Source organism: Hesperophylax consimilis, chromosome 21, assembly GCF_061612785.1.
Source record: "Hesperophylax consimilis isolate HC1 chromosome 21, BYU_Hcon_1.0, whole genome shotgun sequence".
Taxonomy (NCBI): domain Eukaryota; kingdom Metazoa; phylum Arthropoda; class Insecta; order Trichoptera; family Limnephilidae; genus Hesperophylax; species Hesperophylax consimilis.
The window spans coordinates 20,538,036-20,557,885 of NC_142856.1; the positions used below are offsets into that span (position 1 = coordinate 20,538,036).

The 19,850-nt window shown below is 32.9% G+C and overlaps 5 non-coding genes across 5 annotated transcripts; 3 read left to right on the forward strand and 2 right to left on the reverse strand.

The window, feature by feature from the left end:
- The first annotated feature begins 214 nt into the window (after positions 1 to 214).
- TRNAA-AGC (transfer RNA alanine (anticodon AGC)) lies at positions 215 to 287 on the forward strand. The gene has a single exon. It is a non-coding gene; the product is annotated as a tRNA-Ala (tRNA).
- A 3,413-nt stretch (positions 288 to 3,700) lies between these two features.
- On the forward strand, positions 3,701 to 3,773 carry TRNAA-AGC (transfer RNA alanine (anticodon AGC)). Its single transcript has one exon. It is a non-coding gene; the product is annotated as a tRNA-Ala (tRNA).
- Positions 3,774 to 5,865: 2,092 nt separating this feature from the next.
- TRNAA-AGC (transfer RNA alanine (anticodon AGC)) lies at positions 5,866 to 5,938 on the forward strand. Its single transcript has one exon. It is a non-coding gene; the product is annotated as a tRNA-Ala (tRNA).
- A 5,100-nt stretch (positions 5,939 to 11,038) lies between these two features.
- Positions 11,039 to 11,111, reverse strand: TRNAA-AGC (transfer RNA alanine (anticodon AGC)). The gene has a single exon. It is a non-coding gene; the product is annotated as a tRNA-Ala (tRNA).
- Positions 11,112 to 17,985: 6,874 nt separating this feature from the next.
- Positions 17,986 to 18,058, reverse strand: TRNAA-AGC (transfer RNA alanine (anticodon AGC)). The gene has a single exon. It is a non-coding gene; the product is annotated as a tRNA-Ala (tRNA).
- Between the last annotated feature and the right edge of the window lie 1,792 nt (positions 18,059 to 19,850).

Genomic DNA, 19,850 nt, shown 5'->3' on the forward strand with positions numbered 1-19,850 from the left:
TATAAAAGTTAATCTCAATCAATCCATAATATTTCCATTGTTATAAAAGTATAGAATTGATAACATGGTCAAAAGCTATAATTAGATAGTTACTATTTAAATATACCTGTATAAACGATAATTTTATCGATATAGTTTGACCTAGTGGTGAACGGAAAGTCAATACAACGTATGGAGTAGAATTTATTGTGGTTTTTGTCCAGTCTTTTCAACTGGGGGCGTAGCTCAGATGGTAGAGCGCTCGCTTAGCATGTGAGAGGTACCGGGATCGATACCCGGCGCCTCCAAACCTCTCTTTTAAAAATTTATATTAAAAAGATGCGCCAATCATCTTCAAATAATTATTATAATTTAAAACCAAGGAATCTATGAAAATAATTTTCATAATGCGAGATTAATTTTCAAATTAATTAATTATCATTAATTGTGCAATAAAGGGTGACCGGATAAATCATCAGAATGATAAATCATCACATCTTTAAAAATTTATATAAAGACATGGAAAACAAAAACTTTATTAACTGGGTAGGTACTTTATTAACTTTATTAAGTAGGTTAGGTTAGGTTTAAAATTTAAAAAAAATTTCATCGTTTTTAATGACTTTATTTCAATTTTTAAAAGTGTGTTGAATAGTCACTGTGTTGAGTTAGCATGGAACCATAATAAAGATATCAGTGAAGAGGTGATCGATTATTTCAATATTAATTTTAATTTAGGTGGCGGGTTTGGGTACCGCTACCCCGGGAACCATTTATTGAATAACCAAAACCTCTGCCATAGATCACCCCAAGTGGTTCGCTATGTTTGGTGATTTAGCAGGGGTGCCCGGATTCATTGGGTGAGGTATGTTCAGGATGCACCTGATCGAGAGAGGCTGGCTTGTGGAGACCATTTGACCTCTCCAACTGATCGCCTTTTGCAGCAGTGGGAGGGATATTTTCATATGTCCGTCACTATTGGACACACTGATCGATAGATTCCTACCCAACCCTCATAACATTTTCTTTTCCAGAACCTCATATTATAACTTTAAAAAAAATCCCCACACAGCATTATAAAAGATGACATAGGCCCTGAGTGATTTTTTTCCTGAAAATGATTAATGTAAGAAAATCGAAATAATTTAACGCCAAAATTAATTGACCAAAAGTTCACATGGAAAATACAAAAGATTATGTTTCGTATAGTATAGGTATTATATACCTATATATATCACTTTAAAAAATGATAAATCAAATGCCGAAATTCTTTCGCAGTGTTTTTCGTCGACGATTTTGTCTGTTTTCATTTGCGAAGCACCTCTCGACAATATCAGCATTTCAGACAGAAATAATTCGATTATAAATATATAGTGATTTAATTGTCCACATTTTTATCAAAAATAATTCCTCAGAAAAATTTACTGGTTGACTTTATCTGAAACGCACAGCCTATTCGCCTCATAAAACCAAAAACTTCACATGAAATATTCAATTAAAAGGAAATTCGTAGACACATAATCAAAACACCTTCCCATTACTACACACCAAACACAACAACTCTCATCCAAAACCTTTCCTTATTACAATGTGTCGTGAAATTCCTCGACTATTTTATTTTCATGGATTAGCTCCTAATGATGAGTATTTCTTCAAGTGACTCGAGTCAGCGAACCGATGTTTGAGATCATCCTTTTCTTTCTACAATTCCCTCACTAACTACCCTCTTGTATAGAGAATCGAAGTACGTATTGATAATTTGATGGCCATACACTGACAAAGAAAATATGTAGTGTATTTTATATGAGATTTCTGAGGATGAAATGTATGAATAAGTATTGGCCCATACGAATATGTAAGGATACCGTATACCCAATTGGAGAACTTGAGATTTGCAATGGTGGGGGCATGTGATACTACATATTTTAATTTAACAAACAACTGGAAGAATCGAAAGCGAAGTACTCCCTAAACCTATTTAATTTAGCTAAAGCCAATGATGTTACAATATATATAGACGCGCTGTAGAAATTTCAAAGTGGTAAGCAAAAAGTACGTCAATTGTAGTGCTTTTGATTTCATAGTTGTAGTACCAAACTGTCAAGGTCATGTGCTACCTCTAAGTTTTCAAAGTGCTAAAATGCCATCATGTGTAATGAGTTTATTTATATGCTTGCAGTAAAACAACATAAAAATGAGTAGTAACAACGAGTGTCAACCGACACCACTCTAGTCGGCCTTGAGGCCTCTCTTTGACGCATATTTTTATTACGATAACGCCGCCCGGTGCTATCATTAATTTCGTTCATATACATATATTTCTTTAATGTTTACTTTGTCACACATCAGCAACGTTTGAATTAATAATTTACTGACAACATATAAATGTTTTTACTTGCCAAATTTTATCTTAATTTTGTGAGACAATAACAAGTCTAGATATATTTTAACGTCATTCTCTAAAGCCAATATTAGCTGTCGTTTTTTATCATTGTTCGACAGATTAATCATTTGATTAAATAGAAGATTTCTTATTTTCACATTCTTAACATTTAGGAAGATAGGCATACAAAAAAATTACGATTATTTAAAGAGAAATGAAATACTTATATCTACTGTTTAAGAAATTTCATTCAACAGCACCATTCATCTATCACGCTACTCTGTGCTGTCTGTGCTAGAACATTGTTCTGCTGTGTGGGATCTAGAAAGTCATGGCGACGCCTACCGGTGTCGTTTTCAGGCACATCTCTATATTCTGGTTCTTATGAATTTGAATGAAGAATGAACTCTTGCTATTTGCCAAATAATCACCATTTCGCACAGACAGGCAGAGTTGTTAGACCGCCATACACATCTGCATAAACATCCGCTTTTGCAACTTAAGGCGATGCACTACGTCGTGTAATATTTTAAATTGAGTCGCTATCAATAACAACCCTTAAGTAGATGGCGATAAGGTTTAAATTCCCGCTTAACACCATCCGCTTGTTTTGATTTATACAAGAAAAAAACATGGCCAAAAAGTGCCTTTTATTTTATTTTGTGGATGTTCAGGCATAAATATTTTTTTTCGATTATTTTATAAATAACTTAATTTGTCTCATTAAACAATAAAATCATAACCGAAAATGGGTTCGTAAGTAGGAGATTTTGAACTTTAAATCAGTTTTCATAGGCCTTTACATCATTTTTTTCTGGGCTTATAAAAAGACTTAGCTAAAAAATTCTCGATTATTTCAAAGGCCAAGATGTATTCTACTCGCAGTATTTAATAAAAGCATCTGAAACATTTCTAGGCGACCAAATTTTCAAACCAAAAACACATGATTTTGCATCACTACGTATGGCAACGCCTTAATTTAAAAATTTTAAACTTACTTTTATACGAATCCTGCCATCATATCTTCATCCTTATTCAATTTCTATCTGAATTACTCTATGATTGTAGTCTGCAGTGTCTTTCTAGCTCTACGTAATATGTAGTATTACTTCAATAACTTGTTATGTTTAATTTGTTCCAAATGATCAAAGCAGTCCATTGTTGTTAATTTAACAAAACCAGTTCCAATAAAACCAGTTGATCTTTTTAATCCGTTTGCAAGAAAAGTGAAAGTGTACAGATAAAGGTGACCATTAACGTCACATCGTGACGTATTGTTTCATTGACAAAGAATTGGATCATTGAACAAAATAGTTAAGCTGCATGTTATTTGTAACTGGGGGCGTAGCTCAGATGGTAGAGCGCTCGCTTAGCATGTGAGAGGTACCGGGATCGATACCCGGCGCCTCCAAACCTTGTTTTGTTTTGCCAAAATTTGATGGATTGAAAAATTGTCAATAAGACTGATTAAAAGACTTATCTAATAAATTGATAAGAGAATATACAAAGTAATCTTTGTACTACTCAAATTGAGAATCTTGTTTTATTTTTGTACCTATCTACTTATTTGTGTGTTATCACATTTATCTTCAAACTGATAACTTTAAGGAAGCGCAAAAACATATTTATTTATTTTATTTTATTTTATTGATACATGATTTAAGTGGTTTTTTGTGATATTTCACCCTCCATGCTAGGGATGATCCTGTGTTATGTCGGGTGAATTTTACAGTTTCCTGACATATAATCTATACATTACTATAATATGAAAAAGAAAAATGATGTAAAGCTAGTTTGGGCTTCCAAGAAGAGAATGGAGAAGTTTGAGAATTATAAGAAGATGAAAAATTTGAGAAATTATTAGTAAATAGATCACCCAAATTAATTATGTACATACTATACCGCTAAGTTAGGGAATAAGGATATAGATATTATGTTTTGTCTGAAAGGTGATTAAATTGTGTAGAAATATTGAACAATCATTTTATTTTATTTGTATAATATTCACTACCCTGAGGAAAATAATATACCAAGGGACCTATGTCATCTTTATTTATGCTGTGTGGGGTGTCTTTTTAAGAAAAGGAATAAAGGAAATTCCGGGAAGGAAAAAATATTATTAGGAATTATTACGAATGTTGGGATACTGACTGAATGATGTCCAGGAGGTAGAGACGTATGAATCCATCGCTCCCACTGACTTCGGTGCAAAGCGATGGGTCGTGAGAGTCCGGCAGGAGAGGTCAAAGGTTCTCCCGCAACCGGTCCCTCCTGTTCCGACCCGTCACGCAGAAGATGGGCAGACGCATACGCTGCCTGGACACCCCATAAATCCAGGCACCCACATAGAATCACTTGGATCGCTATAATTAACCAATAATGATATCCTTTGGCATAGGTTATCATTATTATTTTTTATCCAATGAATAGTTCCTAAGTTTAAAAAAATCACCCAAAATTTTATAATCACAACATTCTGATGTCGAGTGGAAGTGTTGTGTTTCCGCCAATTTTTCATATGCTAGTATTTCATTTGATTAATGTGTTATTACCCAATTTACTATATATAGTATATTTTCTGCACGTTCCAGAGTGGAAAATGCTTTCAGTATCGCCCTGGAGTAAGACCACCATTCAGAATTGAAACAAATATTTTGGCCATGTTTGGTGATCAGATTTGAAGAGCCAGGTACTTTCCCACCTTCCTCTACCCCATCTTATTTCCCTTACAACGTAATACAACTGGGGATGCCATAATCTCACTGGCTCCAGACGGTTTGGAGCAGTTGGGACTATTGTGCGGTTTCATATTGAAAAAAATTCAATGCAGGGTGCCCCGAACAGTTAGCTTTTTCAATCCCTTCAATACCGATCGGTGCATCCCCGGGGGACCCCGGGCATATCGTTTTGCCAAGCCTACTGGTCGCTTTTCCGCTCAACAACTTGGCTACGGAAGGGCTTTTTTTTATCTCCTCCATCCTTAGATATGGGTCTCTTCAAAACCCAAAGTCGCCCTCTCTCTTCACAATAAAGAAACCCCACACAATATCTTGCCTCATTGTGACGTTGTGTCAAAATGAGGCAAGCTTTGAATTTTACTGTCTCATTACCACGGTACCATTACTTTCTCAGTGAAATAATAAAAACAGTTTCGAGTACAGATGGATTGTATTAAATTGCCACTGATGAATTGTTTATTTTGCTAACAGTCGCTCTAAATATGACACAACTTACTTAGTTTCCTTCTAATTTGTATACGATCAACATATCAACTATGCTATTCCGATCGCGTTACAATAAACTGATTAAACCACTATTGGCTGTGTTCAAATTACTATCAATGGGTGTGTAATGTAACCGCGCTGCATTCCGAATATGCTGTAGTATCTATCTACGGGAAAGTCGTTCACGTTATAGTTGATTATTGATATTTACGTCACGTAATCCGGTCCAAAGATCGATTTTGTACCAGTAACTTGATCTAGTATTGAGTGTTTTCAACCGGGGGCGTAGCTCAGATGGTAGAGCGCTCGCTTAGCATGTGAGAGGTACCGGGATCGATACCCGGCGCCTCCAAACCTCTCTTTTGTTTTTCCAAAATTTTATGGATTGAAAAAATTATCAATAAGACTGATTAAAAGACTGATAAATTGATAAGAGAATATACAAAGTAATCTTTGTACTAATAACCAATTCTTTTTTTTGGATTTTGAAAATATCCCCAAACGATCCTCAACTATGGCGACATTTGTTTTCGAGTATCTATTACGAATTTAATGATTCAATCTAGATAAATTCTCTACAATTTATTAATATTATTTTTAAATACGCATTTTTTGGCTTTTTTAAATAACACATTATAAAGCATAAATACAAATTTCATAATCTTACTTGCAGGTCTTACTAATGAAATTCTTACACGCCCGTTCAACGTTGGTATGGTAAAGTCTACCCGTGCCCGGCCTAAGTACGTTTTAACCAAACAAACACGATGGTTATAAGTAAAGTTCTTCACTGTTCAGAAGGTACTCGCCGCGTAATATTTACAAAGCGTTAAAGTACGGGGGTTAGTGTAAAAGTATAACTATAAAAAACATTAACATATAAAGTTTCTAAAGGTACACACTACTACACAATAAGGCTTGACGTTGAAAAGCAGCCTTATTGCTGCTAAACATGTAGGTATCCGAATTGATTCTGTTCAACAGCAAGATTGCCCTCCAACCGACATAACCATTTGTAAGTTAGTCTGCAGCCGGGAGATAAAACAGTATATGCTCTCGGTGGCGGAGATAATCGTCGGGAACATAGAAATGAGTGCTCTTCATGATAGCCTAGTTTTCAAACTATCCACTTATCATTTATTTATTAACGGACATCGTCCAAATTATAAAATAATAACATGAATACAGTAAAATGAAAAATACAGGAGTAGACAAAGGTACATGAAAGCAAAGACATAAGGCAGATATAATATAAGAAAATAAAGTGACAAGTCGAATCAAGTCAAGACTACGCCGTGGGTCAGGACCACGGGACACTTATAATACTCCGTCACTTGTTTAGCGACTGGCAAAAATCATTCAGACTTATCCCAAAAAAGTTAAGGTTTGACTTGAGTTGACCAGTCTACACATTCTGGACAATGGTGAATAATATCCAAAATTTGTCTATTGATGGTTGAGGAAAAGCAGTTCATTATTTCTGAGTCTGTGCGAGGGGATATTGAAGGGAATGAGTTGCAGTAGAGTAGGTGAATCAATAATATATATAGGTAGTTATAATAATTGTGTAGCTATGTGAACTGCATATCCCTTCTGACCAGTAGATGGTTCATTCGAATATACCCAGTATATAGTTAGTAGTATAAAGCTAGTAGGGAATAGTACCCATTCATCCCGAGGTAGAAAAATCTCAAAAATTTCTTCTGATCTCTCTCAAACATGATGTAATATTTAATTTTGCGCGGGGTAGTGGCAATACTGCGAACCTAACAAAAAAATAGTTTTTCACTGATTTCCATTCGCATTTGATGAAAAATTGATCGCCTAGAATTTTCTGTTTGTTAATACTGCAAGTATAACATGTTTCTGCTTTAAGTTTTGGGATGTAAAAATTATTTGAAATGTCGAATTTCTTATACACAGTGTCTGGAATTTCATGGTACAAGCTGGAAACTGGTAAATCTACATCACAATTGAATTGAATGACATAGAAAAACCAACAAAAAATTTCAGACCATTTAGATTTTTAAATTATTTTCCTTTATTTTCTGCTATAAAGTGTCTTTTGGGTCTACGATTGGATGCATTTAAAAATATTTTTCACACTTTTCGTCTCAATTTACTGGAAATGAATGCACCAATTAAAAAAAATTGTACAACAAAACAGATTCCAAATTGATATAGAGTACTTGTACTACGAGTTTCCGGACAACGTGTATATTATGTATTTTTGTCTGATTTGTTTTTATTGAATAATGTAAAAAAAAAAGTTCTTTAATTATGATTGATAAACATTTCAGCATTTGTGCCTACGCATAATTTCCCATAATTACAAATATACGCTTTTCGTAGACATTTTTTTTCAGTTAATCAAGTCAGGCGTTATATGGCAATTTCAACCTTGTCTCCACCAACGCAATAAGTGTGTGATTTTGTTCGAATTCCAAGGTCATTCAGAAATTGCTTTGCTTTAAACAACTTAAAAACCGAATATAATATATTATGTACTTAAAAGATTCTTACCAAAAAAATACTAACGAAATCGGAACCCTAACTAGAGAGTTTTTTTTAACCCCCAGACCTCTGGTATAACAATTACTATATTTGTTAAAGATGCTGGCAGAAAGTCTGAGAATTTTTGTGTATTTATGCTTCGCAATAAAATTCAATTAAATGAAATATATTTGAATGTATCCAGAAACTAAAAACGGATTTTAAATGTGATGAAATATGCTTTCAAAGTTAATAATTAGATATAAACATATAATTTTTGAAATATTTAAATTTTGAAACAAATATAAAAAGTTTTGAAAATGTGGCATTTTCTGTACATATTCTATCAGGTGAATGTATTATAAACAATATTGTCACCTCATATAAAAATAATTTATGAAAACTTATGCATAAATGAAACCCACATAGTCGATGCATTCTCTTAATTCGTGCATATGCAGAGTATAGTTGTATGATATGACAATGTTTGTGAAGCCTTTAGTATTTCTTGTTTTTGATCCAGGTATTTTAACTGCCTTGTTTATTATATGATAGTGTTACATTTATACTGTCGCTTACTTAAGTTCTCACATGAGATTATAGAATTACTTATAATTATTTTTTTCTTTTCTTTTTGTCTTTTCTTGAACCATAAAATATAAGTGCTTTTTCTGACAACAAACAGATAGTTACGCTACTTAAGTCACCTGTAATTTGATAATAACAGTTATTTATGGGTTTTACAGATTGGCATCAATGAAAAATTATAATACATTATTTCATTAATACGTCATTTAAAAAAAAATTTTTACACTTTTCACTTGTAACTTTATACCTTTTTTAAAGACACATGTTGTGCAATATGTTTTTTCTTACATTTTGTATTTTTACTATTTCTTACACATAATACTTTGTACTTGTAACTTTATACCTTCGTTAATGTCACATGTTGTGCCGTATGTTTTTTTAAATAAATAAATACAAAGCGTGGTGTTCTTTCTTTCTAACACTGTTTAGATCATATTTCTAACCATGACAGTAAGGGTGACACGACGATTTATATGAGGTCGTATAATCTGTCCCCAAAAGCGAACAAATTGACTATAGCTGTTTGTTCGAACAAATTCGAATCGAATCGACCACTCTCACGACACCCGACACTCACGGAGGAATCCAATCGTACCACCCACAACCAAAACTTCACTCGCTCAAAGACATTTTTCATTCCTAGGCCCAAAACTTTGCAACTTTATACCTGATGCTTGGAAAAAGGAAAGCATAGGTGCTCTTCGTAAATCGATCACTGTCTGGCTTCACCAATTAGGGAGAAAAGAGTGTGAACTCACACTTTTCCAAAAATAAAACAAACAAAATATCAAACACATTAAGTAAACAAGAAAATAAACAAAACTAAAAAAACCAAACAACAAGTTAACATCAGTCTTTATAACTTTTTGCTTTTAATCTTTTATAATAATATTTTTTTTATGTATCATTATTTTTAAGTTATATATATATTTTTTTTCTTTTAGTTATGTATGTATTATATTACTTTTCTTTTTTTTTCCTTTCCTTTTTTGTTTTTGTTCTTACAAAATATGTATGCGTGCATGAATACTAACTCAATTTTGACTGTCCTAAAACGGGAATTCCTCCTAGTTGGGCAGTCAAAGTATTTTTATGTATATATACATGTGTCATTGTATCATCACCTGTACTAAATAAATAAATAAATAAAATAAAAATAAAATTATCCCAAGGGGTTATTACGTTCCATATTGTTCAAATAAGGATTAAATAATAATCCTTTAATAACCACCTTATTAATGTAATATATTTTTATAACGTTTGTATTTGTAGGTAATAGAAGATAAAAGGCTTGGAAACGAACAATATTCTCTCAGCTGTGAAGAAGTTAATAATATTCCGCGATAACAAAGCAATTCTGTATTAAATTATTCATACTTAAGGCAATATTTTAATCCACTCGAAGAATTAACGAGACAGGCAAAGATTTAAATTGTGTTTCTTATTTCAAGTTTCAAACAGCAGATTTCACAACAAAATATAAAGGATGATGAAAACTTAAAAAAGATTTTAATGTTTTTTTTTAAATAATACCATTACTTTCCTAAATTCTTCAACACTATACGAGTCCAAATTCTGATAACATTATCGCAAAATCAATGATTAACTGAAAATGTGCAAATCAGGTTCCGCTCTTCAAAGCTTCTGTCTTCTATGTTAGGTAATTGGTTTAGTGTCCGGATTTCCTTAAAATTATACTAAGGTTTCAGATTTCACAGGAGTGTTTATTTTAATCAAGCCATCTTGACGCGAACTCTTTGTTATTTTCATTTTTCATTTTACAAACACCCTTTGTTTGTAATATACTTAGATACCTTCATGAAGTGGAAACTGAGGAAATCTCTATAAGTTTTGGGAGTTGTAACAGATGCTGTGCTAAGCCTAGCGAACTTCTTTAAATCCCGTCAAGATTACTGAATCCTGTAACTGGAGAAGAAAGTTTTCGATGATTTTATTTATCTTAAAAACATACCTTATCATCATATCAACTTACCATGTACATGTTTTATCTTGAGTAGAAAGATTTTTATCGTTTTTAATCACATCATAAGTAAAAATCAACAAATTAATATGCACGGTGTCCAGAAATTCGTAGTAGGTACTCTCATTTGGAATAGATTTTGTGGTATCTTTTTTGATTTGATTTCTCGTTTTTGAGTAAATCTTGTGCGAACTTAGAATTTTTTAAGTCGAATTTGATTTCATTGCGGATGAAGCAAGAAGTTTGTGTAATGGCCGATTTTTGTATCTTCTCTGCCCATCATGAGTGTGGGGAAAGGAAAGTTTATTAACTAAGCAAAAATTATCTTTTTAACGCTTGTTTGTTTGTCTTTTTAATAAATCAATACATAAAACATCAAAAATAAAGGTTTGGAGGCGCCGGGTATCGATCCCGGTACCTCTCACATGCTAAGCGAGCGCTCTACCATCTGAGCTACGCCCCCGGTTGAAATAACCATACTGCCGACTTAACACTTTTTAACACTTCGAGGTCGAGTTATCCAATTTGGACTGACGCCAACAGTCAAATTCACAAAGAACTTGTGTGTAAGAGAAAGGTCACTATATTTAAATTCAATTTAAAAATACTCTTGTCATTTGAGTTCCATTCCCACACAACGTTAAAATATATTTTCATCAAACGTGTTGAGTTCTCACCCTGGCCCTGCCGGTCAAATCCTCTGCTAGGTAACTCACCCAATGATAGCAATTACATGATCATTTTCCTCGCCAAAAATATTATCGTGATTAATTTTTGAGGTATTGTGCTGCGTTGTGCTTCCTCTTTCCTTAGCCAGCGTTTCCTCCTTTAGACAGAACGAGTCATCTCCAAAAGGATCTCAAAACACTTTCAAGCATGCAAACTCGGCCATCCGAACAAATCGGCAATTGCCGAGCATTTACTTGAAACCGGCCATTACTTTGAATTTGTTCCTGAAGTTCTGAGAAGGTCCAAAACGCATCGAACACGCCTAATTATGGAAGCAATTGAAATCCACAAAAACGTCGTCGTACCTGGGACGAAGGGACTAAGCTTAATAGTTGGTATCCAGTCAACTTCCGAATGGTTTTATTTTTACTTAATTAAATTATTATTCATACATCTATTTTAATGACTGTACGACTTTGTTCCATTTAGATATTTAGATCAATCTGACGGATTTTGATGTTCGGATCAAAATAATAAACAAAAGAAATTTGCTATTATTACTTTGTCAACATATTCAGGATATATATATCAGATAATCCATATGGCAATCCATAAAAGCAGTGTAAATTTCATTGTAAAACATTGGTTTGGTTCCGATACTAAGCTCTGCCATACATTCTGCTCTCTTAGATCCAGCTTAGACTTGGAGACTCTAAGAATTATTTTCCCCTTTTTCAATCCGTAGAAACATATGGTATTGTAGAATGGGGTGGTTTTTCTGAATCCTCTACCCATCCCTCAAAATAATTATTTGCTAAAATAATGATCTTACATATTCGCCAGTTATTTGTGAAGACAAGCTTATGCTAAATACGTAAATTTAACCTGCTGGTATCATACAGCCGCTTTTCATCAAACCTGGGATGAATGGTACCTAAAACTATAACCTACATTTTCGTACAAGACAAAGTATTTTAATATTTTCCTTCCTATCCGAAAACTATAACATTTTTTGCCAATTTATACGTTCTCCGTATTCAAATTTGGGTCGTTATCCAAGATGGCTTCTCGGAATTTGCAGAAAGCAGACAAAGTTGCGGGCTGGGGGGCGCTGGATATAAGGGTGGTTTCCTACGTTTTACGACCCCGTGGCTCGTTAAGGCGACCTCGCGTCTCTCCTTTACTGCCGTACGACCATGCTACCTCTTGGGGTAGCGGTACTGCATCATATAGCCAACCAACAACCACTGTAATAATAAAATATATGCAAGCTTCTTTTTATGGCCGAGTCTCTGTTATGCTCGATGGACGAATTAGAACCAAAATAAATATATATTTTTTACTCGTAACTACAAACACGTATAAATTTGTTATGGTGTAATAAGGTTCTAAGAATTAAACTTTAATAAAAAACGCTATACTATACAAAATATTAAACAAAATTAAAACACATTTTTTTGAAATATTGGCACTCCAAAAAATCTTTGCTAATCTTAAGATTAAATGAGACAGTACACTCATTAAACATAACCTAAATTATATTATAATGGAATTCCACCACGAATTATCGGTCTCAAAAATAGAAATATAACCTAAATTGTTATTATCTATACTCACAGATTGTTTGTTGAGAAAGGTCATTTGGGATGAGTTATCAAACAATCAAGATTATGAATGATTTTAATGAACATGAACGTGGTGCATTCCATCCTACGCAATAATAATAATAACTTAACATTACTTTATTGTAAGATAAACGATTACTAAAAATACGTGATAAGTTTAGTGTACAGTGGTTTATAAATAATATAAGTACATAAAACTAAAAATAGAAATAAATTATATAAGTACGTTAAATTAAATCAACAGACTGGAAATTTGTCAAATAAGCAGTAACAATAATTCCGCGTTCTTCATGTATGTATCGTTTCATTGCTTGTTGTCAACTATTTCTCTTGTCAAAGCACAGCGACATTGGATACAATCTGCAAAAATTATGGCACATTCACAATATGACATTACTTTTGCCCCATTTTGAGTAATATGTATGAATAGTATTCTATAAAGTTGAAAATCGCAAGAAAAAATTGTGAGAGCAGTATCAATTTGTAACTATCAACAGTTTTTAAATGTACACTTGCCTACTGCAGACTTACCTTCTTTCGGTTTATTTTTTCTGATTCAACTCTGTGTGCAAAAGAGATACCTACATATTTATGTCTAGGCCTTAACATGTTCAGCCTCTAATACAAACTAACGTATATAAGCCATCGTCATAATAAAACGCAAAACTACAAAATAATGCTTTTGTGCGTGGGTATTAAACCATGACATCATTTCTTAAAAACTTTTGAAAGTTCTACGAACAAATAAACTTGTGACTGTTAAAATCTTATGATTACAATTAAAATATATTTTTATCATTCTTCATAAAATCCCATAAACTTTTTTAACGAAGTACACTTTTTATAGCATTTTCTACAACAATGTGTTGAAGGTTGTAGTCACGCTTTGAATTAACATAAAACATTCAAACTTTACTAAACCTTTCTGGGTCCTTCCTGTTTCCGGCATTTCCGGTCTAAATTTAAATATTATGTTGCTTTAAAACTATTTTGCTGTAACTATTACGGGGGGCGCGCTTTGGTTAAAATGTAAAAACTTCCGCTGGATAACATTATGTAAATTAGTGACATTATGTTTCTTTTCTATCTGCTCTAACCCTTATCCTAAAGGATTTTTTTGGTAACCTTAACGAATGAATAATTTAACTTTGTATATTTTTATTTAGTACTACACAAAGTGGTTTCAATACTACCCCTTTTGAGACTGTTGGTAATAATTTATTTATTTTTTTATTAGAATGTCAAGAGATCCTGGGTTTGATTCCTAGTTATGACCGTAACCTTTTTTTGTATTAAGTATGTAAGTATTCTTCTTCAATGATATACAAATCACAGTATAGAATTCCAATAAAAATGTAATTGTTATTACTGTTTAACCCCACTTTTTGACATGAAATGAAAGTTCGATTTACAATGTGCAATTATTGTAGAATTGCAGACTATAAATAAAAAGAATAATTTGTAAAAACATTGAATTATACGAATATAATAGTGAATCGATAAATAAAATGTATTACTTAATTATTTATTAGTACCGACTCGAATCGAAACTTATAAAGTCATTATAGCAAAGTATATATGTGACAAAAACACCGTTTAACGGTTATGAAGTGATTTTTTAAAATTATTTTTCTGTGAGTAGTTAAACAGGTGATAGTTTAAAAACAATTATAAAAAAGTTAATAGGTTCTATAATAATTAACAACAATTTTCGAAAGATGGAGGTAGAAGAATTTTTTTATATTTCGGATGATTATCCTTCTTAATTCATGACTATAAACTGACGTAGCGAACTTGGATTAGCCGCACTTAGATAGAAATTTGAAACAAAAAGATGTGCACCCTTCAGAATATTAACATTAAATTACTATGTCAGTTGGGTTCTTTACTGTTATAATATCATCAGAATAACATTAATATTAATCTTAAAAAACACATTTTTATTTTTATTATATTATATTTAAAAATCATTTAGTTAGACCCTTTAAATCAATTTCTTTGCAAATATTTCCACGAAAAGTCCAAAATAGGTAGTTAATAAAGTAATAAATAAAAAAAATTTAAACTAGAAACTCTAAGATTCAGTTTAAGTTATTTTACTACAATGGCATTATGAACCAAAAATCTCAATTGTAATAAGTCTGATATTAAAAATTGTTCTTAAAATTTTTCACTGTCGAAACCCTGCGATTGTTTTATTAATTCACGCCAGGGTAGTTTTCAATAGCCGCTCCATATTGGCCTTGCAACATGTTGCCTTCATCCCCTCGGATAGAACCTTTCAGAAGAGAATTACGATCCTCCAACCCCTCAAACCACCCCTCGGTCACCGTGCTTATAAAATACCGTCGTATTCTTCTGCCTACTTCACAGTACGTAAGTACTTTGTATAAATGGAAGATAGAAACTATTATCTAACGTTGAGTTATCTTTTATACAATGTAATATTTTATAGAGAAGACGGGCACATACTCTGTAAGGAAGCAGATGATGTTTTATTTATAATAGTGGGTACTTTACTGTGAAACCCTTTCCTTAGGCTGCATTTCCTGGAGTTTTGATAAGCTATAATGTAAAGGATTTAATATGAATTAGAATCCTCTAGAGCATGAATAAAAATGCGTTGATTTTTTTGATTTGTTAAATTTTACTACGTGTTCGCCTTTTCAAGAAGTTAAACAAAAATTCAACCGAATTGTCGCCAGGGTCGAGCCCTATGCGGGCGCAATTGAGGCAAGGCGCCAAGGATCCAACGCGCTAATGAGCCAAGGCGATAAGAATATCTAATACCTATCACAGAACTCCTGAGGTTTTTATTCAGTAGTTCAGCTCAGGGTCGGCCCTGCCAGTGGCATTTAAATTCGGGTACGGTATAAGTAAGGAAGTAGGGCTCATAAAGAGTAATCATACTCATAATTTAGTACAACTTCAAGTCGTAGGTAACAATGATAAAAAGTGAACTTTGTTTTAACTCTTTACTTACATGGTGCGAAAACTATTAGAAATATCTTATTAAAATATGTATGATATTTAACATGCGTAAACCTACATAATAACTTGAGGAGAATCTATACCACAAAGATATCAAAGGAAAACAAAAACTTTATCAAGTTTGAGCTTTTTTGTGGGGAAAGTTTAAAATCATTATAATATTCTGGTTTTTAACGCCATTTTGATATATTTTACAATTATCTGTGATCCTAATTTTTTGCTGATTAGGTATCAAAATTGCTTTGCTGATGATACGTCACTTGCGATCAGGTTTGACTCATTAATATTCGTAGTAGTATTCGCAAGTTATTCCAACAAACGAATTAGATGAATATTTATGTAAGAATGTGTTAAAGAAAGTCATCAATATTCTTTTTTTTGAATTTATTGGTATCTACGTGCAACTGATGATTTTAATTCATCCACTTAAAAGAAAATCAACTTTTATATTGGCCACGATTGCAAGCCACTGAGCAGTAAATGCATGCATATATACAGATTTGGTAATTATGTATGACTCCGAGTCATTGTCTTATTCGCAGTCAAATTAAACCAAATAAACCGCATGAGAACTGGTCGTTTTGTATTATGTGCTTTTAAGCTCTCCTTCAACAAGCTCGGCCTACCGATTTTAGTTTTTCCTCCTTTCTTCAACACTGGTCACTCCAAATTCCCGATTCACACCTTCTCTCATTAAAAAAATCATCCACACAGCATTCCTTCATATTTTAAACATTTTTATATTGCACATTATTAACATTTACTACTGCTTCATTTGTTTGAGTAGATACTATACCTACATATATACCAACATATACGATTTCTGGAGACCCGTAGTACAAGCGGATAAACTCGCGAATCTACATCTCATGGAGAACCCAAAAAACCTTTTTTTATCAAAACATTTATTTTGATTTATAAATTTGATCTGACTTCGGACTAGATTTACTCGACAACGAAAACTCAAATCAAAAAAAGTCACAACTTCAAATGTGACGCTTCTACTACGAGTTTCCGGACAATGTGTACCTATATTCAATTCGATTATTTTACCTTCTCAAAAAATCACGATAACAACAATTTCAACAAAATCTTACCTTGCTATGTTAGTAAAACATACCTATGTACGAGTATATCCCATCAAAAGACGCAGTTTTTATCCAGCTTTAATACTCGCCTGATACAAGTAATCCCCTGAACTGGCGGCTCTGTGAACTATGCAGAGGTAGAGAGCCGCAGAACACAGGACATAGAACACAGAATACAGTCTCACAATTCTCCAGCCGTAGCCACGATCATCCAAGATTAAAATCCTCGCTCCAATAACCACCGCCATTACTTCTATTGTTGTTTCCTGGTCGTAGGGGGCGGTTTCTCTGTCGAAGTCTTATATTATAAATCATTTATTCGCCAAAACTTTTCCGGATAATACAATCAAGTAAACACTAACCGTATTACTAAATAGATTTTTTCACGACCGTTTAACGTTGGTGTGGCAAAGCCTGGCTTAAGACCGTTTTAACTAAACAAGCTCCATAGTAATAAGTTAAGTTTTTCATTGTTCTGACCTTACGCGCCGCGTAATATGAAAATAATGATTTTTTAGTAAAGCTGTAAAAATGTAAATAAAAAAAAATATATTATACATATTAATCAACCAAATTTTCAAACTAACCTAAGCTCACCTAACTCATCCTAACCTGCTTTACCTTACCTCTACTAACCTAAGCCAGCACAAACCGCGATTTATGCTGAGATATCAACCATTTTTATTTGTTTCGCAGACTTGGTAGATATCAGAAAAGGGAACCCTACTGAGGAAGACTGAAAACTGAGATATTATCCTATAAACGTAGGTACAGCATGTAAAAACTTTGCAATAGAAACTAAAAAAATCCTTGTAATAATCAACTAAAAAACCCAAAGCAAGCACAACAATTTGTGGTATTATATATGAAATGACCACGTTATAAAGCTACTGTTAAACCTCAATACTTGATGTTTCCCATTTTAAAAAATGCACACCAAAAAAAGTGATACAAAATAGAGGTTTGGAGGCGCCGGGTATCGATCCCGGTACCTCTCACATGCTAAGCGAGCGCTCTACCATCTGAGCTACGCCCCCGGTTGGTAATGGTAATCTATAATTCAATAATTTTGTATCCAACTTCAATATCCTCCATGCGATATCAACAACTTTCACTCTCCCAAAGGTCAAAGAATAAACATTAACAGGAGCTGTGCACTACCCAGGAACATGACAGACAAGAGCCAAAACACAAACACAAAGTTGATGTCAGCAGCAAAAGAACGAGTTGACGTTATTCGTCTTTCTTTATAAATTTAATCCGAGTGAGTATCTTGAACACGTATATAAACACATCCCCTTAGCGGGTTAAACGCCTTAAAATGATATCCAATCAGGCAGTGTAGCTCTCGATGTTTTCCAAAATATAGCAAAGGGAGCTCTTGTGATAATTCATACAATAATGATACAAAGGCGAAAATGAATAAATGCTAATTGTTAAAATCCGTTTGACTAAAGATTGAATCTTCCAACTCAGGAACTAAAGTCAACAACTCTGCCAACTTCGCCAAATGCCGATCGCGTAGGACAGACATTTATTTCGCATGTTAGCTGAAATGCATTGTCATCGACAACAAATCTATCAGATGTCGGGAAGTGGGTTAATTTCCACAAAAATGTGAGTGAATTCAAAAGAGATACATTTAAAAATACTCGATCCACATTAAGAAAATGTTTAAAATTTATGATTTTGATAAGTTGTTAGGCCGGTTACGAAAAAATGAAACAATAAATAACAATAAATAAAATAAAATAAAATATGTATTCATATGCATATATGTATATAATTCGTTTTTAAACAAAAATAAATATAAACATTGGCGTCTTGGCTGCTCCTTGATTCAAATGATTTAATTTATAAAAGTTTTTTTCAAACACATGAATAATTATTCAGTCTTTTTTTGTAAATTTAATGTAATTATTTTTACAATAACTAAATAATTACCTTCTCCTACAACTTATTTTTAAGTTTTTGGCAGTAGGTACTTACATCTTTGTCTAGGCTTTTTGTATATTCTCATTTGACATAATTTTCAGTACCTATTTCTACTTTGTATACTGATGAAGACATCTATTTTAGTAAAAATGTTGATAATTTTCATCAAATATGTAATGGATTAAACAAAAAATGTTATTACTTTTTTCTCAATTCATATTAACTTTAATAAAATATTAAAATGTGTAAATTCAATTAAAAAACTGGTTCTCAACCAGAAATGGAAACTATCGATGCGCATGCGTGATCGTTTCTTTAAATCCCGCCAAAATATATCATTATTATACCTACCGCGAGACACAATTGGGGTAGTTTTGTGGGAGGACCCACGTACATACACCTAACATACGTACATTCAGACACATCTACCCAACTACCCTACCTACCTACCTACACCTATCTGGGGATGGAATGATTTTTTAATGCGTAAGACAGAAGTGTTCAATGAAATTTTATATTTTTTCTTGAGTTTTCTTGGAGGAATGATTTTGGTTTTTATCACCACAAATTATAGATAGACATACTGAAAATACGAACTAAAATGAATCATAATCCGCATTTACAAATTTTTACACTGTGAAATATTAGTATTGCTAATTTATTAACATTTTCTACAAATTATTCATAATCCCGCTAAATACGGAATTGTAGGCCGTTTTCTGACAAACTTTTATTATATTCCCAAAATAGCGGAACATGTGTTCATGCACTTGCATTTGCCTTGATAATATACTATGACGAAATGCTGTTTTATCTGGATTTTTATGACGTCATGTTCAGACATCGTGTAAATACAATCGTATTTTACTAAAAATTCATTAGGAAACCTATCAA